General features: G+C 39.5%; 1 protein-coding gene across 1 annotated transcript in view; it reads left to right on the top strand.

The window, feature by feature from the left end:
• The window catches only part of JAK1 (Janus kinase 1), a 133,728-nt gene that overhangs the window by 33,107 nt on the left and 78,692 nt on the right, over window positions 1-21,929 (top strand). The window lies entirely within an intron of this gene.

The following is a 21,929-nucleotide window of genomic DNA, read 5'->3' as shown; positions in this document are numbered from 1 at the left end:
GAATCTAGGAATTTAGAAGTTCAGAGCAGATGGGTGGGAGCCTTAGGTTCTCTTTCTTCTCAGGAAAGGGAAGTGTTTTACTAGCTGGGGAACTTGGAGTAAAACTTGAATTCTTAGCACCTGGGTTTGCTCATCTGTAAGATGGGGATAACAGTGGCACCCTTATGGGTTTGTTCAAGATTAAATGAGTAAAGCATTTGGCATGATGCCTGGTGCTAACACTGACGTAGTGTTTACTTACATTTATTATTTTTTTCTCATTATTACTGTTCTTCCCTATTTGAAATTTCCCTGAGGTTCTGTACTTATTTAAAAAGCATAACTCTTTCTATGGTTTTAGGCCGCACCAGCAGTGGCTTCAGAATTCTTACTGGGAGAAAGAACCTTTGATTCATAGTAGTTTTCTTAATTCCCTTCCCTTGCTCTTGGAATAGTGCAGTGGGGAGGGGAGAGTGGAATCAGAAGTCAGTGGGAACTGAGATCGTGGGCAGGTCCAGGCAGAGGTGGGTGCCAGCCCTAGTTATCTAGTGCCCTTGTGATTATGTGCTGATGGAATGGATGATTTATCCATTTTTGTCAATTTAAAAATGCTATAGCATTAGTATTAGAAATAGCTGAGCAAAAGTGGACAGGAATTCTCTGTTCTGTCTTTGTAGGTCTTCTGTACATCTAAAATTATTCAAAATGAAAAGTTAAAAAGCCCCAACAACAAAGCTGGCACATAACACCATTCCTGGTACATAGTATTGCTTAATAAGTGTTTGTTGGATGCAAGGGTGAGCAAGTTAGGTTTGTACCTGATCCTGACACTTACTAGCTAGGTGACCTTTGGGCTAAATTCTTTTATAAATCTCAGTTTTATTATGTATCAAGTATAATAATATCTACCTTACAGCATTGGTGTGAGCATTAAATGAGATGTAAAGAACCTTTTCAGAGGATTCAGTGTGTAGTAAGTCCCCCAAAATGTAGCTATTATTATTATTAAAGATAGTGTATGGGCATTAGTTTGGGCATTCTGTTGTTCAGATATCTTTTTTTTTTAGCTTGTATCTGTTTTTTTTTTTTTTTTTTTTTTTTGGGTACATTCAGGTTGCTTTCAGGTTTTTTGCTATTTAAAAAAATTTTTTAAAATTTATTGTTTTCATTATACATGTTTGTGGGGTACAGTTTGTTGTTTTAATACATGTATATATTGTATTATTATATAATCAGAATAGTTGGAGTATCTATCATGTAAACATTTATCATTTCTTTATGGTTGTAACATTCAAGATCCTCTTTTCTGGCTACATTGAAATATATGATACAATATTATTAGCTATTGTCACCCTAGGGCACCAGAACATATTCTTCCTATCTAACTAACTTTGTAACGGTCTACCAACCTTTACCTGGTCATCTGCCCCCCGCCCCCCCCCCCCCGCCTCTGGTAACCACTGTTCTATTCTCTATTTCTTTTTTTCCCTTTTGATTTATTTTTCTTTATTGACCAATGATAATTGTATATATTTATGGAATACAGTGTGATATTTGGGTACATTCATACTATGTGCAACGATCATATCAGGGTGCTTACTATATCAATCACCTCAAACATTTGTCACTTCTTTGTTTAGGAATATTCAACATCATCTTGACCAGCTATTCAGAGATACATAGTACTTTGTTGCCTGCAGTCTCCCTGTGTTACTATAGAACACTAGATCCCATTCTTCCTATCTCTTTAATATTTTGTATCCACTGACCACCCTCTCTCAATCCTCCTCTTTCTCTTCCCCCCACCAGTCTCTAGTAACCACTATTGTACTCCCTACTTATATGAGATCAACTTTTTTAGCTTTCACGTATGAGTGAGAGCATGTAGAATCTCTCTCTGCCTGGCTTATTTTATTCAACATAATTTTATCCAAGCTCATCCATGTTGCTGCAAATGGCAGAATTTCATTCTTTGTTATGGCTGAGTAGTATTCCATTGTGTATATATACCATATTTTCTTTATCCAGTCATTTGTTGAAGGACGTTTAGGTTGGTTCCAACTCTTGGCTGTTGCAAATAGAGCTGTGATAAATATGGGAGTGAATGTGTTCCTTTGACTTCTTGATTTCCATTCCTTTGGATATATACCCAGTACTGGGATGACTGGATCGTATGGTAGTTCTGTCTGTAGCTGTTTGAGAAACATCCATATTGTTTTCCATAGTGGCTATACTAATTTACATTCCCACCAGCAATGTATAAGAGTTCCTGTTTCTCCACATCCTTGTCAGCATTTGTTATTTTCTGTCTTTTTGATAATAGTCATTCTAACTTGGGTGAGATGATATCTCATTGTGGTTTTGATTTGCATTTTTCTGATGATTAGCAGTGTTGAGCAATTTTTCATATGCCTGTTGGCTATTTGTATGTCTTCTTTCACAAAATGTGTATTTGGTTTTTTTGCTCATTTTTTAATCAGATTATTTGTTCTTTTTAAGATTGAGTTGTTTGTGTTCTTTGTAAATTCTGAATATGAATCCCTTATCAGATGCATAGTTTACAAATATTTTTTTCCCATCCTACAGGTTGTTTTTTCACTCTGCTGTTTATTTCCTTTGTCATGCAGAAGGTTTTTAGTTTGTAATCCCATTTATTAATTTTTGCTTTTGTTCCCTGTGCTTCTGAAGTATTATTCATGAAGTCTTTACTGAGACCTATGTCCTGAAGTGTTTCCCCCCTGTTTTCTTCTAGTAGTTTTATAGTTTTGGGTCTTTTATTTAGGTATTTAATCCATTTTGAGTTGATTTTGTTATATGGTGAGAGATTGGAGTCTAGTTTCATTCTTCTGCATATGGATTTCCAATTTTCCCAGCACCATTTATTGAAGGGACAGTCCTTTCACCAGTGTATGTTCTTGGCTCCTTTGTCAAAAATCGGTTGGCTGTAGGTGTGTGGATTTATTTCTGGATTCTCTATTCTGTTACATTAGTCTGTGTGTCTATTTTTGTTCCAGTACCTTGCTGTTTTGATTACTATCACTCTGTAGTATATTTTGAAGCCAAGAAATGTGATACCACCTGCTTTGTTCTTTTTGCTCAGGATTGTTTTGGCTATTCAGGGTCTCTTGTTCTTCTATATAAATTTTTTAATTGTTTTTTCTATTTCTGTGAAGTATGTCATTGGTAGTTTGATGGGGATTGCATTGAATTTGTAGATCGCTTTGGGTAGTATGATTGTCTGGATGATATTGATTCTTCCAATCCATGAGCATGGGATGTCTTTCCATTTTTTTGGTGTTTTCTTTAATTTCTTTTATCAGTATTTTATAGTTTTCATTGTAGAGATCTTTTACCTCCTTGGTTAGACTTATTCCTAGGTATTTATTGTTGTTGCTGCTATTGTAAATGGGGATAGCTTTCTTGATTTCTTTTTCTGCTAGTTCACTGTTGGTGTTTAGAAATGCTACTTATTTTTGTAAGTTGATTTTGTATCTTGCACCTTTACTGAAATTTGTTTGTCAGGTATAGGAGGTTATTTGGTAGAGTCTTTAGGTTTCTCTCTATATAAAATCATGTCATCTGCAAAAAGGGAAAGTTTGACTTCTTCCTTTCCAATTTGGATGTCTTTTATTTCTTTCTCTTGTCTAATTGCTCTGGCTAAGACTTCCAGTACTATATTGAATAGTAGTGGTGAGAGTGGCCATCCTTGTTCTTAGTATTCAGTATGATGTTAGCTGTGGGTTTGCCATATATAGCCTTTATTGTATTGAGATACTTTCCTTCTAATCCTAATTTGTTGAGAGTTTTTATCATGAAGAGATGTTGAATTTTATCAAATGTTTTTTCTGCATCTATCTAGATGATCATATGGTTTTTTCTTTCATTCTGATGATGTGATATAGTACATTTATTGATTTGCATATGTTTCACCATCCTTGCATTCCTGGGATAAGTCCCACTTGATCATGGTGTATAATCTTTTTGATGTGCTGTTGGATTTGGTTTGCTAATATTTTATTGAGGATTTTTGTATCTGTGTTCATTGGGGATATTGGCCTATAGTTTCCTTTTTTGGTTGTGTCCTTGCCTGATTTTGGTATCAAGATAACATCCTCATAGTATGAGCTTGGAAGAATACCATCCACTTCAATTTTTTTTGAAATAGTTTAAGAAGTATTGGTATTAGTTCTTCTTTAAATGTTTGGTAGAATTGAGCAGTAAAGCCATCTGGTCCTCGGCTTTTCTTTGTTGGGAGACTTTTTATTACTGATTTTTATCTTGTTACTTGTTATGGTTCTATTTAGGTTTTTTATTTCTTCTTGGTTCAGTCTTGGTAGGGCATATGCATTCAGGAATTTGTCCATTTCCTCCAGGTTTTCATATTTATTGGCATATAGTTATTCATAATATTCCCTGATGATCCTTTGTATTTCAGTGCTATCTGTTGTAGTGTCTGCATTTGCATTTCTGATTTTATTTATTTGGGTCTTTTCTCTTTTTTTCTTGGAAAGTCTGGCTAATGGCTTGTTGATTTTGTTTATTTTTTCAAAGAACCTACTTTCTGGTTGATTTTTTTTTTTGGTACTGTATTTTTAGTCTCAATTTCATTTATTTCTTCTCTGTTTTTTATTATTTCTTTTCTTCTACTTATTTTGGGATTAGTTTGTTCTTGCTTTTCTAGTTCCTTGAGGTGCATTAAGGCTGTTCATTTGAAATCTTTCTCTTTTTTTGATGTAGGAGTTTATTGCTATGAACTTTACTCTTCATACTGCCTTGGCTATATCCCATAGGTTTTAGTACATTGTGTTTCTGTCTTCATTAATTTCAAGAAATTTTAAAATTTCCTTCTTAATCTCTTCTTTGACCCATTGGTCGTTCAAGGGCATGTTATTTACTTTCCATGTATTCGTGTGGTTTTTCAAGCTCCTCTGGTCATTGGTATCTGGTTTTATTAAATTATGGTCAGAAAAAATATTTGATATGGTTTTGGTTTTTTTTTAACTTGTTAAGACTTATGTTGTGGCCTAATATATGGTCAGTCCTAGAGAATGTTCCATGTACTGATGAAGAGTGTGTATTCTACAGCTGTTGGATGAAATGCTCTGTATATGTCTTTAAGTTCATCTGGTCTATGGTGCCATTTAAATCCAGTGTTTCCTTGTTGATTTGCTCTTTGGATGATCTGACCAGTGCTGAGAGTAGGGTGATTTGCTGTCTGGATGATCTGACCAATGCTGAGAGTGGCGTGTTAAAGTCCCAAACTATTATTGTGTCAGTGTCTATCTCTCTGTTTAGATCTTATAATATTTGCTTTATATATGTGGGTGCTCCTGTGTTGGGTGCATATATACATATATTTGTAATTGTTATATCCTCTTGCTGTATTGATCCCTTTTTCCTTATGTAGTGCCCTTTGTCTCTTAATGCAGAATTTGACTTAAAGTCTGTTTTATCTGATGTAAGTGTAGCTGTTCACTTTTGTTTACCATTTGCATGGAATATCTTTTTCCATCCCTTCACTTTCAGTACATGTGCTTTGCAGGTAAGGTGTTTCTTGTAGGCATCATATGGATGAGTCATGTTTTTTTAATCTGTTCAACCAGTCTCTGTCTTTTAATTGCAGCATTTAATCTGTTTACATTCAAGGTTATTATTGATGTGTGAGGTGTTACTCCTGTCATTTTGTTGGTTATTTTCTGATTTTTTTGTGTAGGCTTTGTGCCTTTCTTCCTCTCTTAATGTTTAATCCTTGTGGTTTGGTGATTTTTTATATTGATAAGTTTTGATTCTTTTTCTATTTTGTGTATCTACTCTACTAGTAAGTTTTGTATTTTCAGATATTTTCATGATGGTTGTTATCATTCTCTCTCTTCTAGATGTAGGGCTCCCTTAAGCATTTCTTGTAAGGCTGGTCTGGTGGCGATGAATTCCCTTAATTTATGCTTGTCTGAGAAAGACTTCATTTCTTCATAGCTGAAGGATAGCTTTGCTGGATATAATATTCTTGGCTGGCAGGTTTTTTTTCTTTTAGTACTTTAAGTATATCATCCCAATCTCTCCTGGCCTGTAGGGTTTCTGCTAAGAAGTCTGCTGTTAATCCTATGGGGATTCATTTATAAGTGACTTGATGTTTTCTCTTGCTGTTTTTTGAATTCTCTTTGTTTTTAACTTTGTGTAGTTTGACTACCATGTTCCTTGGATATGACCTATCTGGGTTGAATCTATTTGGAGACCTTTCAGCTTCCTGTATTTGGATGTCCTCATCTTTCCCAAGACTAACGGAGTTTTCAGCTAATATTTTTTTAAATAGGTTTTCAGTATCTTTTTTGTTTTCTTCTTCTGGAATGCCCATAATTTGAATATTTGTTGGCTTAGTAGTATCCCATAGATCTTGTAAGCTTTGTTCATTCCTTTTTATTCTTTTCTCTTGTTTTTTTTGCCATCCTATGCTATTTGAAAACTGCTATTGTCAAGTGCAGAAATTCTTTCTTCTGTTTTATCTAGTCTGTTGTTTAGACTCTTAGATGTATTTTTAACTCATTTGATGAATCCTTCAATTCCAAGATTCTTTTGATTTTTTAAAATGATATCTGTCTATTGAATTTATCCTTCAAATCATGAATTGTTCTTGATTTTGTTGTTTGTATTCTTTTGTATCTCAGCGAGTTTCCTTAAGATCACGAATTTGAATTCCTTTTCCAGCAAGTTGGCAATTTCCAATTCTTTCAGGTGAATTACTGGAGCGTTATTTTGGGGTTTTTTTGTGTGTGGTAAAATGTTACCTTATTTTTCATGGTTTTTTTTGCCTGCATTGGTATCTGTGCATCCGGTGGAATAGCCACCTTGAGTTTTGTACAGTGGCTTGCATGGGAAAAGACTTTCACCTGCAAATGTGAACTAGAGTGTCACTTGGGTAGAGTGTAGTGGCTTTGTTTAGGAAGGATGCAGTGGTGTAGACTCTGTAGTTTCTTCAGCTATAAACCACTTTTGTTGTGTCTACAAGTGACTCAGCAACCCATGCTTTGCAGGCTTGTGGTGGCAGTGGCACAGCTCTGCTGGGGGAGGGAATGTTGGGTTAGTTTATAGGCTGTGGTGTGCATATGCACCCTGTGGACCAGTCGTCTCAGGAGTTGGCTCACTGGGGATGCAGTTGCTGGACTGATTCTCAGTCTAGGGGTGTGGGTATATGGTGTGTCAGGGTCTCTGGGACTGGTTTGCCAGTTGCAGCGTCACTGTGCTGCTTCTCTGACCAGGGTGGGCCTGCCAAGGGCATGTCAGCCAAGCTGTTTCTCACACAGATGCATGTGCATTTGATGGGTCAAAGACTTGGGGGTGGGTCTTCCAAGGGTGTGACAGCTGAGCTGTTTCTCTGAGCCAGGGGCATGGGTATGTTTTGGCTTGGCTAGTTGAGTACAGGTCTGCTGGTGGTCCTTCCTCTTCTTGGGGCCTGATGCAAGATTTTGCTTCCCTCTGCAGTTCAAGAGCTGGACTGCCCAGGCTGGAGCCGCTGAGCCAGTTCTCAGGAAGTGGGAGAGGCCACTATGCACAGCCACAGTGAGGGGACCTGTCCAACTGCTTTTTGGGTGGTGGGAGGGGCTGCTAGGCAGTCCTGCAGTGAAGTGGCTCTTCCAGCCACTTCTGAGTGGTGGGCAGGGTCCCTAGGCAGGCCTGCAGTGTAGTGGCCCATTCAACTGCTTCTGATTGGTGGTCCAGCTGTCTCTGGGTGGTGGTCAGGGCCGTTAGGAAGGTGTACAGTGATGAGGCTAGTGCAACTGCTTTTGGGACTGTTGGCACGGCTGCTAGCAGGACTGTTCATGATGGAACCACCTAGCCGCTTCTCTAGGAGGGGTGAAAGCACTTTATTTCCACTGGTCCGAGGATGTATTTGTTTGGGTAGAGACCTGTGAGCTGTTTTACTGGCTTTGGGGACTCAGGCACACACAGTTCAGTCAGCTAGTGGGGCTGGCGGGTAGGGGAAGGAACGGGGGTGGTCCACTTGAGGAGGGTCTGCCTGTCTGATCTTTGGCTAGGGACATGGGGATGTCTCAGTTCAGCAGAACTAGGATTGGCTTCCCAGACTACAGAACTAGGGTCATAGGTGCTGTGAGCCCAGGCTTCAAGCCACCACCATAAGGACATCGTAGCCTCTTGTGTTAGCACTCTGGGATGAGGGCAGAGACTTAAGGCTGGGGAAACGCTGTGGCTACTGGCCCCTGGCCCCAGGGCTGGGTGTGTTCCCTTAACAGCTCTGGTTTCAAGATGGCACCATCCTGCATCAGCTTGGGTCATAATGATGGTGAGTGAGGAGTACACAGTTTGTGCTAGTGTTCTAGAGCAATGCAATGTGTGTATTGTAGGGTGGTGTCCACACTTCACTCTGGGCTTGCCCTGCCAAAGGATCTGTGGGCCTCTGTGGTGAGGATGGGGTTGGTGTGGTTCCTCTGCCTACCTTGTTGCCTCAAGGGAAAGTTCTTCCTGCACTGATTCTGGTTTCAGAGACCTGGTGGCTGAGGCTGTATGACCCTCTCTTCTCTCTGTGCCACCATCCTGGGCTTTTGTGCTCCACTGTGCTCCACAGGGTTCTCATCAGTCTCCTGGTGCACTCCCGTAGTCTCCCACAGATGTTCCCATCAACATTTAGCTGTCTGTTAGTTGTGTTCTGGTCCTTTCTGTGGGAGGAATGTGCCCTGGGCACCTCTAGTCTGCCATCTTGCCCCACTTCCTCTTTTTGCTATTAAAAAACAGCAGTTTGACTAACAGATCTGCGTGTATAAATGTGTTCTTAGCATAAATTTCTGGGAGTCACATGGGTTCCTGTTTTTAGGTCTTTTTATTCCGTTACCAGATTGCCTCCCAATAGTTTGTAACCATTTACTATTCCCCACAGCAGTGAGAAGAACAGAGTTTTGATAGGCAGAGATGGGAGGGTAGGGGAGAGGGAGTGGGCCTTATATAAAAGGGTTACCCCTTTTACACTAAAGTTAAAGGTTGATGATCCTCTGAATGTTGTCCTGAGCTTCTCAAGGGTGATCCTCCAGGACCCTGGTAATTGCCCAGGGCACAACCAGTCAGCCTTGTGCCAAATGGCTGGGTATCCCATTGCCATGGTTAGGGTGGGCTGAATTGCTTTCAGCCTTTGGCTGGGGGAGGTGGGGAGTTGGATGACTGGCACCGAGGGTGGACAGCTATCTGCTCCAGGTTTACAGAACCTTACTGTTGAGAGGCGAACAGAAAAGGAATATTTTTGGTTTGGCCCTCCCTTCCCATGGGAGTTACAGCCTGTGTGGAGAGTAGGTGAATGTGGATGGGCAGGTCCAAGCCTAATTAGAAATTGTCTTACTCTATGAATATTAGAACTTGAAGAGGACTTTGAGAGAATCTGATATGATGGCTTTTAACTCTTTGGAAGCTGAATAACCCTATTTTAAATCAAATCCCACGTGGGACCTCAATGTACTAGTGAGATTACTTTTACAAGCTCAGACTTAGAAGTATCATACATACCATTTGCTTATGAAAAAGTGAAGAACAATGAAGCTGCTTTCATGTGCACTGAATTTTAAGTCGGGTTCTGAGTGGCAGTCCCAGTCATCTACCATTTTCATGACCCAGTTTACTTCTGAATCTAATTTTGATTGCAGTATTGGAAAAGTCTGATTTGCGTTAAGTAATTGCAGATAAGAATAATTTATTAATAACATATTTGGCAATTTCAGGATACTCTTCAATTAAATTGATCCAGAAGCCTGAAAGATGAATAAGGGGAACTTTGATCTCAAAGGAGAATCACACTGTTTAACAAATGCTGTCAATCTCTATTGCAAAGTGCAAGACACATGATAATGTGTGTTCACTCTTTTTATTACAGTGCAACCTGTTATAAGTTCATTTGTTTTTGTATAACTGACTATTCCCCTGTGATAAGAGCATGAGCCAACAAATATGCCTGAGATTTGCCTGGCATTTAATTGAATATGCTACAAGTGGGCTGTAGTAGTATACTTGCTTGAGCAACTTTAAAGGAACAGACAAGTGCAGGCCTGAATTTAAAAGAAAAAGAGTTCTAGCTTTCTTAAGAGTCAGTGACATATTTACGAGATATTAAAATATAAACTTAGAATTGATGACAGCATCCTGTAGTCTGTGGGAAGATAATGTGAACACATTAGTGATATTCAGTGCATTAAAATTTCCTGTAAAATTTGAATATGTGGGGGTTTATTATAATCTCAGAAACTGCTAAAATATTATTTTAAGAATAAAATTTGAATTTTTTTTTTTTCAGAATTTCATAGCACTCAGGACCTTTTGGTTTCTCAGAACATAGCTTGAAAATCCTTATTACAGCCTCACCCATTTTATTTTATTTTTAATTTTAATTTTATTTTTTGTTTTTGGTAGCTGACCGGTGTGGGGATCTGAGCCCTTGACCTTGGTATTACAACACTGTGCTCTAAACAACTGACCTAACCAGCCAGCCCCTCACTCATTTTATAAATGATGAAGTTGAGGCATAAAGGGGGAAGTGACTTTCCAAAGATCACTCTGAAAGTTACTGAGAAAGCTGGGAGCAGGAGTGCTCAGGTCTCTTTATGCTTCTCTAAGGTTTTTTTCTCTGCTGAATAGTTAGGACTTCCTGAGGGGCCAGGATGCTGGGGCACTTAAGTGGCATCCTCCCATTAGTTTGGTGTGTGCATGTATGCAGGCACATGAATGAATGCACTCTTGTGCACCCACTCACACACTAGATGCTGCAAGAGCTGGTTTCAGGTAGAAGGTGAAGTGCATGAAGTTTGGGGCCCCCAGCCTGAGCTACCCTTCCTAGACATACTTTTTGTTCTAGAATCTTTCTCACCACCTTTTATTATTGCATGGGCATTTAATATATTTAAGTCCCAATTTTCAGGCTTCTCTGCCTGATAATTAATAAGTAGTTAATATGAGAAAAGGTGGCAGAGAACTGACTGGCTACCCCTCCCTGTTTTTGTATTATCATAAGCATCCAATGGCATAGAGTGCTTTCACCCTGAGTGGCTGTTTCAGGGACACTGGGAGGTTGGAATAAGGAATTGTGTTCTTAATAGTCAGTGTCTTTTGTGCCATTAAAATCTCATGCAGTAGAGACCCAGCCTCCTTAAGAAATAAGACTGAACCTTTTTAAAGCTATCTATTGCCTTTGTGGGAATTAGAAATCAGCGCTTGTCTGGGTGGGGCAGCCCTGCACCAGGGAGCCTGGCTTGGGTAGTAGAAGGCAGGCTAGATTTCAGCCATCACTCCGTTATTTCAGTTGGGCATTCTTGGCAGTGTACAGCTTGCCCAACCACATACCTAGTCCTAATCCTGCCTACTGTCCAGCCAAATACAGTTTTTTTATTGTTTTGCATTATACAGAGAACATATAGATTTGCTCATTGTGGGTGCTTAATAGATGTTTGAGTTAACTGATAATTCAGTTAGCCAAATAGAGATATGGTCACTTTGCAGGGTGACAGCTATCCTCACAGCAGCAGTGGCCATCCATGTGTTAACTTAAGGACTCCATAGTTTATTCATTTATTAATTCAACAGATACTTCTTAAGCACCGACTGTGTACATGGAAGCAGGGTACCAGGCTATGAAGAGCACCATCTTTGGAGTCAAATTCAGGTTTGAAATTCATCTTTTCTGTTGATTATTTGTGTGATGTTTAGGAAGTTATTAAACTTTTCTAAACCTCATTTATTCATTCAATTGCCCTTATATTCAACAAATATTGAGCATCAATTATATGCCAGATCCTTGGCTGGATGAAGATGCAGTGATGAGGAAGGCAGCTGTGGCCCTTTCCCTCATCTCTAGCGAGAGAGGTGGACACAAAACAGATATACAGACCATTAAGTAACAGAATTGTAGGCTGCGATGAGTACTATGAGGGAAAGAAGCAAGGGCGTGATAAAGTTAATAGGAGTTGGGGAGGATGGAAGGGAAACCAGAGACGGGGTCTGAATAGACAAGGCTCTCCCTTAATAGGGAACACCCCTCGGAGGCAAGCACATAATCAGACTCGAGGAATGGTGAGGAGCTGGCATGCAAAGAGCAGTCAAGGCAGAAGGGTCAGCTTGGACAAAGGCAGGAAATATTTTGGTATATTTGAGGATGTAAAGGTACATCCATTATGGACTTGGGGCATAATGGGAGACAAGGTTAGAAACAGTCATGGTAGTAACAATGGCAAACGCTCATTTAGTCTGTACTGTGTGCCAGATGCTGTACCGAGTGCCTTCATGTACGTGAGCTCTTTTAATGAGAAAAATCCTATGAAGTATATATTATTATCACTGTTTTACAGATGAGGAAATTTGAGGCACAGAGGGACTAAATAAGTTACCCCAAATTTCCCAGCTGGTAAGTGATAGAGCTTGGATTCAAACACAGGCAATCTGTTTCAGTCTCTGTGCTCCTTCCTATTCACTCTGCTATAGTGCCAGTGGAGGCTGGGTCATGCCAGGCCTCTGTTTCTTGATGGAACTAAAATGGAACTAATATGTGAATTAAACAAAATAATGTATATAAAGTGGCTGGGACAGCATATCAGCAGGCATTCATTAAGTGGAGCTTACATCTGGTGGTGGTGGTGGTGGTGATGGTTGTGGTCAGTGTTATGGGAGGATATGGGGTAAATAAGGAACTAACATTCTAGGGAAAGGCTGTGTAATATGATTACTATGATTCAGGGAAGAGTGGGGCAAGGAGAATGTGTACACAGATGATGTTGTGAAGGCCCTGAAGTGGAGTCAGCCCCTTCCAGCAGGGCAGTGAGCAGCAGCTTGGGGGTGCAGGGAGAGGACCTGACTAGTGAGCCTTGAAGATGGCAAGGGTTCACATATACTGAGCAGGTGGGAGTGTTTCTTCTGAGCCACTGGGTGAGCAAAGATCTTGTATATGCTCAGAGGCTAGAAAGTGGGGTGTGGGGCCAGTCACCCTGGCTGTTCCAAGGAAAGCGGTGGGAACCAGGCAACAAAGGAGTGTTGGTAGGTGGGAGCCAGCACTCAGTGGGGCTCAGTGCCATTCTGCAGCTTTGGGTCTTTATGCATCAGGGAATGGGTGGTCCTGGTATCCACAACTTGTTTTAAAGATCTAATTTGGAAATCTTCCCAAGTCCCTGTGCCTGGCTGAGCAAGAGAGAGGAATTTTTCGTTTTGGCTTTTACTTGATTTGCTGTCTGGCACCTACCCAGAGATGCTCGCACACCCTCCTGGATACATGGAGTCGAAAGGTATTACTTAGTAGGAAGCTTTATTACCCCACTTCTCCAGACAGGTGGTTGCAGACAGACGACTAGCACAGGCTTGGAGCTAGATAGATCTGTGCTGTAATCTGGACTCTGTTACTAGCTTTTGACCTTGGGTCTTATGTTTGGGCCTCATGTAGCTCCATGTAAAGCAGGGATTTATACCTTGTCTTGTGGGAAGGTCAAATAAGTGCAGAGCACTATGCACCTGAAGTGTATAGTAAGTGCTCAGATGGTGGTAGTGGGAGTTACTAGATTGCATGGTGTGGAAGGCTTTAAATACCCTCAGGAAGTCTACTTGAACCTGCTAATTGTCTTTTCCCATATTTTTGAGGTTAGGAAGCTTAATCAGTTGGCGGGACTCATTGGAGCCATGTTGCGATAGATTTTAAAGCCATTCCCAGGCTCAGTGGGACATTATGCTGTGATGTGTATCTTTTTAAAATGTTTATTATTTTTCTTTAAAGCTTTATTTTTTAGAGCAGTTTCAGGTTCAGAGAAAATTTAAGAGAATATGCAGAGATTTTGCATATACTCTTACCCCCACACATGCACAGCGTCCCTCATTATCAACATCCCCCACCAGAATGACACATTTGTTGCAGTTGATGAACCTACACTGACACGTCATTTATCCTGAAGTCCATAGTTTGCATTAGGGTTTATCTTGGTATTCTACATTCTGTAGGTTTGGACAAATGTATAATGATATGTATCCACCATCATAGTATTGTACAGAGTATTTTCCACTGTCCTAAAATTCCTCTGTGCTCTGCCTATTCAGCCCCCACCCCCAATGTGTATTTGCTGTTCTGGTCTTAGGCCATCATTATGGGTAGGAATAATAGCACCCTAGAAAGTGTTTCTGATTGTGAGTAAAATGTCAGCAATTCTACATTCCAGTCCAGTGGATTGACTGAAAATACTGACTCTGCTTTTCTGCTACTTCAGAAAGAATGGAGGAGGAATTTTAGAACTACCACCTAGTTCCTCAGACTTATTGAGCACCTCCTTAGGAGCCAAGCATAGTTCTAAGGTCAGTGTGTGAAATACAAAGACAATTAGATTCTGCTCGGCCTCACAGAAGCACACAGCTGGTGCAGTGATTTTCTGTAGGGCCTTGTTGGTTGTCTCATTGGTGGGGTGGGTACTTTTGACATTAGAGGGCAAGGCCAGGAACACTAAGAATCCTATCATGTGCACAGGGACAGTCCTGTGCAAAGAATTTTTCAGTAGTCTACATGACTTTCAAATGTCTCTCCAGACATTTTTGTAGGGGACAAAAACCTGTTTATAGTTTTCTGAGCTAGAACCTAATTCCATTTTATATAATGTATTTGATATACCCTAAATTTTCTGGGAATACCAACTACTATATAAATTGATGTACTATACTATATAAAATTCTATATACTATTTTATGTTATTTTGTTTGTAACTTTACCAAAAGCTGCTTACCATTTTTGTAAATCATTTACCAATGTTGGTGTGCTATTATTTGTGTTGCTAAGAAGAATATACCAGTATTGTCTGCATTTATAGGTATTACATTCATGGTTATTCTACTGTTGATGCAAGTGTTATACTAATTTCTTATGTCTTCTAGTGTACTCATGACAGCAATTATATGTTGAAAGACCTGTTCTAATAAATATCTTTAAGTTCTTCTTAATTTATAGTTAAGATGTTATATTGAGTATTTGGAAATTGTGCAAGTAAATACATTGTATTATTTTTAATTTTCATAAAGGGAAAGCAATCCAAAATATATGTTTAAAGAAAAGGAGAAGGTATGTGTTGAAAACCGTTGGTCTAATGCATTGGAACCATATCAGTCAGACCTGGTAAAGTACAGAGAAGACTGTGAGGAGAGTTTAAGCTTCATCTAGTTTTAAGTTATGATATGTGTGGCCTTGATTCCAAACTCATTTAAATAAAGAGTTGTTTTTAGCTGATGATTTTGAAGTTCTAGAAAATGGAAATATCTGAATGGATGTGAAGTGGTTACAGTGGTTTAGTCACAGCACCCTGAGCCTGAGAATCTTAGCCTGACGGACTCTAATTTGAGACATATTCACCACAGCCAACCAATGGGAGTGTCCCTGTGTGATCTGAACCAAAGCGGTTTTGGAGAGTATTAGAATGTTTGTTTAATAAGTTGAAGTTACTTGGGTTCAAGAGTGATTTTTGCATTTTCAGTGTTCTGCAATTCTAATTAAATGGCACTGTGTGATCACTGTGGTGTAGTTTATAGTGAGCTATAATAATGAAGGGGCAGTGAGACTAAAAGTTAGAGGAACAAAGAGAACCTTTCATCTTATGGCAAGTAGTGATCCTGGAAACACAATAGAATGTTTAACAAACCGCTAATTATGTTATGTGTCAGTCTTTGTAGGCTGGAGTTAATGGAGCTAGGTAGTAGGAGAGGAGGCTGGATTGGAATGGGTCTTGAAGGAGGAGAGTAGAATATAAAAAAGCTATAATCATTTCTTGCCCTGAATTTCCATGTTGTTATTACCCGAGTGGTCATGTTGGCTTATATTCCAAATTTACATTTATAGTAGTTAATAGATGTCTTTTATTTCGTACCTAATGTATGATTTCTACTATGCTTGGTCCTTGACAACAGTTAGATAAGAGGGAATTGGTATTAGAGATACAGAAACTTGAGGCTCAGAAACGTGAGTGCCAAGGGCCACACAGCTCAAGTGGCAGAGCCAGGATGTAATCTCAGGTTTGACTGATGCCAAAACCACTTCTTAAAGCCTTCCTGTATTATTGTTATAGAGATGGTGGTCATGATTAGCTTGTTTACTCACCATTTTCTACTCAGATTATAAGGCAGATCTCATTTGGCCCAAGACTTGGAGATTTGTTTTAAGTTTTTGACATATATGATTATATTTAAATGAGGTATAGTTAGAAAGTTCCAGCCCAGATAGTAATTTAGCAACTTAAAGCATTTGACAAGCCTGGTTAACCAAAAACCTAAATCATACTAAATGTTTGAAGTGGTGAAGGGGAGGGGAGATTTTTATATTGTTACTGCTCAGCTTTTATAAATGTGTTTATAAACTGAGAAGTCTAGGTGAGTGTCATTTATACTTCTGATGTTTGACCTGGCTTTGGAAATTCCCCCACTACTTCTTGTAAACCTGGCTGAATAAACTGACAGGGGATTCCAGCCCTCATTGTATAATTAAAGGTAAAGATACAGAGTGACTTTCCATACCTCCGACTATTGTGAAGTTAGGTGTAGCTGCCAACGACATTGTCAGGTCAATGAAAAAAATCTTTATTTTTTATGCAGGGATGATCTGGTTAGCTGTTCTCAAGTAACTAACTGGGGAGGACATTAACACTGGGTTTTTTTTCTTTCTTCTTAAAAACAATCAAATGAGGAACCTGACAGCACCTTTGGTTGCTTAGGGAATTTTTGTCCTTGAAAGGACTGGTGAAAGCTTTAGTTCTCAGGAAGGATTACTGAGTGTGTATATGTCCACCTGTAGGGAGGAGCAGAAGGCCTCTGCTACTCCACAGTGCCTGTGCAGCTCTGTGACTTGAGGCCAATTATATAATCTTTTTTTTGCTGCTTTTGACTCAAGCCATGCTGTAGCTAGTAAATTCTATTCTAAGGGCAGATTTCAAGAATTATCTTCTTAGTTGGGAATGGAAGAGGAGGTATATCTGGGGTGACATTCAAACAGGTAAGCTGTCTCAGTTCCTATTCCAGGTGGCCCCTCTCCCCATCCCTTGGATTTCTATCTTGGCCTTTCCTGCCCCTGCCCTTCTAGGCTTCTGAGTTCTCCTGGCCCACTTTGTGACGGACCAGAAAGAAAAGTAATAGAAAAAAACTGGATTGGATTTAGCCATAGAACTGTCACCAGATCTGGTTCAAATTTTGACTCCCTCACTTCTTTGCTCTTTTTGGAAATGGTCAGGATTCACTTATTGGTGATGTTGGGAATGGGGACAGGTGAGGGGTAGTAGCATTTTTATATACTGGCTTTCGTGAGTTGACATTTTCTTAGAAGGAGGTGATAAGTCCAGTAACTCATGATACAAAGGGGATAAGAAAAGGGATAGGGAAGCTACAGTGTTTATAAAAGGTTGAACTATTCCCGTCGGTAAAATCACAAGAATTTTCAACAGATTTTATTTCAGTCACTTATTTTCTTGTCCCTAAATCTCAAATCAGTTTGGTGAGAAGAGCCCAGTTTTTGGTTTTGGATGACCTGGGTGTAAGTCCCATTCCACCACCTGCTAGCTGCATAACCTTGGGCAGGTCACTTAAATTCTCTGAACCTCTGTTTCTTCGTCTGTAAAATGGGTACAGTAATATCTTCCCTAAGCACTCTAGCAGGTCATTGGGAGTCAATTATGTTAGTAGATGTAAAAGTGCTTTGTAAACTTCAAGGTGCTGTGTAAACCCGCAGGATAATTGTTATGCTTTCAGGTATCAAAAGTCTAGGTGGCTGTGCATGGAGAAGTGAGGGAGTCATATTTTTGACAACTGACTTGGGGTCTTGTATTCAAAGCCCAGAAATCCTCACTTAGTTTTTTCCTATTGCAGCAGTCCTGTACTGGTTTTTGGAGTGTGGCCAGAAATACATACTACACTTATTAAAGGGCTTTGGCACTCTGTAATGTGGCATTACTGGCACTGGAAGATGAAATGATAAAGGAATGTCTCATTTTATTCAGATGTGTGAGTCATGCACATTTATGAGTTATTTTAAAAAATGAAATGGTAATAGAAATGGGCATGGATTCAACATATTATTTGCCTTGGCTTTAGCAATTTTCAGGTTAAAAGTCACTGGATATATTTAACTGTCTTGAAGCATAGCATTTATAAAAAGCTTTTAGAACTTATACCCTGTGTAAGCACCTGAATTTGAAACTATGTCTCTTAATTTCTCTACAGTACAGAACAGTAAGAATTAACTTCTTGTTAATTTCTAATACAGTAGAGTGTTAGAGACAGTTTTGCACTGGACGTGTTCCTGCTCTTACACTCAGTAAATTAGAAAGCAGAAACATATGGACTCCTACAGTGCTGTAGGCCTTCAGGGAGCTTCATGGTCATTTATGCTGTCCACCTGTTTGTAGTGGAGAAAACTGATGGCCAGAGGGGTTGCCTGACTTGTCCAAGGCCCAGAGCTATATTATGGCAGAGACAGGGTTAGAACTCACTCAGTTTACATCATTCTGCTCATAGGAAGATAGACTCCACCAAAATTTACTCACTGTGTTCGATAAGAAGGTTTCCATTACCACCATTTATTCCATTTAAAATCATACTTCAGTTAGTTTATACCACTTTCTTCTGGTTTAGTTCTTTTCAGACCTGGAAATAATTTTGAAGAGTTATCCTTAACACCACACCTCTTCTTTATGCTTAAAGATTTTGCTTGATTCGTTTAACTAGGAATGATCATAGTGAATTTTACCTTTCCATCTGGGCCTGCTTTTCCATTAGTCACTTTGGTCATAATTGTCACTCTTCTTAACACTCTTTCCTCTGATGTCATTTATTATTTATTGAGAAACATCTGAGTTCTCATTCTGTGCCAGGCCCTGTGCTAGGCAGGTGCTGGAGGAAGGAAGGCATTGAGTGATAGAAAGGCCTTGTCTAAGAACTTGACTCTCTCTTGAGAGAATCCTGTGTGTCAGTCAGGCCCCACCCCCATTTGACTTATGACAGTCATTGTTTTTATAGTATATAACGGAAGGCTAAAAGAGGGAAAGAATCATTAGGAAAAGTAATGATTTTTTTTTTTTTTTTCATTTCTGTCCTCAGCCTAGCTAAGAAGGCATACATTATCAGTAAATAATAATACAAACTGGCAAGTGGTAAAAGTCAAGGGGATTCTTGCCTAGGCAGAGCTTTAGAAGGTTGTTATCATTTGAGATGGTTTATAAAGAAGCACAGTATTTGATAACTGGAGAGGGTAAGGTAATTGTTAATTAATGCATATCTGCTAAGGGTCTTCCATTGTATTAGAGGCTTTAGACATGTTAGCTTGTTTAATTTTGGGGGGAGGGGACTGTTAAAATTGAAAAATATATCAACCTACAGAAGACTATATAAAACATATGTGTGTAGTTAGAGAAAAGTATCCATATGCCCACCTTTCAGGTTAAGAAAGATATGTTACCAGTGTCTCAGGAAGTCACCAGTTCCCCTCGTCATCACACTCCCCACAAAGTTAGCAGCCATCCCCACTTGTTTATTAATCGTTCCCTTTCTTCCCGCATGTATGTCCCTAACGCAAGCACAAACCTAGGTGTGTAAGGAAAGGGCAGTGTTGCCATCACTAGGTGAAGGCTCTCGGGTGAAGAGCCTCATGGTCATGGATTGAATTTATTACCCCTGGATGTGAACAGAAAATCTGGGTCAAGTCTAGATTCAGAGTTGAGAGCTTACAGGGACCCTTTTGGGAAAGTTAGTAGAGAAAGTCATGATTGAGTTGTGGGAAACAGGGCTAATCACATTTAGGGGTGTCTGGAGGACTGCACGGCGTCTAGCTGTTAGGAGTCTGGGCTGCTCCATATCTTTTTTTTTTTTTTGCTTCTAAGCTCACCCAGGCCTATGTCCAGCTCTCAGGAGTAGGCCAAGGCTGAATACTTCTGTGGGGTGAAATGGTCTTCTGCAGATTCAGGCAGTGGGCACAGAGGGAAGAACAGGAACTTCATTAGTGCCTGATTAAGAAAAAAACACATTCAGTTAGAAATCTGTTCCAGGCTCATGCAGATGTTTTGGCTCTTGAGGCAGTCTGTGGGGATCTTGCCAGTAACTGCCCTCTTGAGTCACACTATCCAAGGGTGGACCGGTCATCCTCTAAGGCTGGCCATAGCTCTCCTCCTGAGATCTCTCCATTCTGTGCCCCCTGGGAATTCCCTTTACCTCCTCTTTGTTTGATCTTTATTTCTTGTGTTGGAGCCTGTCTTCTACTAGCTGCTTGAGAGTACATAGCAGGTAAAATTTTTGAGATCTTTGATGTCTAAATATGCCTTGATTCTTCCTTCATACTTTATTGACAGTTTGGCTGGTTATATACTTCTAGGTTGAAAATTGTTTTCCTTCAGAATTTTAAAGGTATCAGTTGTCTCCTTGTTTCAGTGCAGCTGTCAAAAAGCCTGAAAATATTCTCAATTCTTGATCTTTTGAATGTGGCCTGTTTTATTCTCTAGAGGAAGAGTATAGACATTTCTCTTGTTTCCAGTATTCTGAAATTTCCCAGGAATGTCCAGAGCAGGTCCATTTTCATCCATTGTGTTGGTGGCCTTTTCAATCTGGCATCTGGGAAATCCTTGTATGATTTACTCCCCTCCATTTTCTCTGTCTTTTCTTTAGGAACTCCTTTTAGCAACTCCTTTTCTTTAGGAACTCAGATGTGTGACTGTTTTGATTGGTCCTCTTAATTTTCTTATTTTTTCTCTCATTTTCAAACTGTTCTTTTCTAAGCTATTTCTTAAACTTTATCTTCAAACCTTTCTATTGAGCGTTTAAAAATTAAGGTATATTTTACATACATTAAAGTGTACCAATTCTAAGTGTTCAGTTTTGACAATTATATGCATTTGTTCAACCCTTACCCAAAACAAAATATAAAACATTTCCATCACCCTAGAAAGTTCTGTAGAGCCCTTTTCCAGTCCTATTTTTCATTTCTGTTACTATCTCTTTAATATTTAAGAGCTCCTTTTTCTTTAAAATGTTACTTAAGAAAAGAAACATCTTCTTGCTTTATAAATAAAGTATATATTATTTTATCTTTCTGAAGACATTAATTTTTAAAGTTTTCCTCTCTCTGCATAATCTTACTCTGAGTTGCTTTTTTCTGTCTCTGTCTGCATCAGAGGCTTTCCTTAGACATCTGTTTATTTGGGCTATTTGTTCATGATTAAACATGAGGGGAGCTGAGCATGTGTGCGGAGCTTATGAACTTTGAACTTACCTGAAGAATGGCTTGACTTAGCCATTAATTGGGGAACTCCCAGTGTCAGTATCTTTAGGTCTGTTCTGGAGGGACAGTCACATTCCTCAGAAAACAGTATGTCAGTCTCTTGCCTGGAGGGTTAGCATTTCTGGAGCCATGTGGGGAAGAGGGTGAAGGTTGCAGCCCCTGGGCCCTCAGCATTTAGTGTGTGCAGATAGTCTTTCCGTGTGCCTTAAGGTCCCAAGCTTTGCCTGGCATCTCTAATCCCAGGACTCTCTGTCTTATCCTTTACAGAAAATAAACCTGCAGGCCTGCATTGCCCTATAATTAAAATAGCCACTAGCCACATGGTAGCCATTTAGATTTAAATTAACATTAAATAAAATTAAGAAGTCAATTCTTCAGTTACACTAGCCACATTTTAAGTACACGATTTACCAACTTTGAGATTTGATGCCTGCCCTGCTGGGTTTTGTAGTCATTTAGGACCTGTTATCCCTTTCTTTTGGCCTATTTCTCCCATTTTGAATGGGAATATGTACCCTGTACTTGTCCCACCATTGTATCTTGGAAGTAGATAACTTGTTTTGATTTCACAGATGGGACTTTGGACTTTTGAGTTGAAACAAGTTCAGACTTTGGGGATGGAATGAATGTGTTTACCTCTGAGAATGACATAAAATTTGGGGGGCCAGGGGAGGGATGATATGGACAGAATTGTGTCCCCCAGGTT

The sequence above is a fragment of the Cynocephalus volans genome, chromosome 8 (genome assembly GCF_027409185.1).
Source record: "Cynocephalus volans isolate mCynVol1 chromosome 8, mCynVol1.pri, whole genome shotgun sequence".
Lineage (NCBI taxonomy): Eukaryota > Metazoa > Chordata > Mammalia > Dermoptera > Cynocephalidae > Cynocephalus > Cynocephalus volans.
The sequence above is the reverse complement of the archived record's forward strand: the minus strand, read 5'-3'. Positions and strand labels throughout refer to the sequence as shown.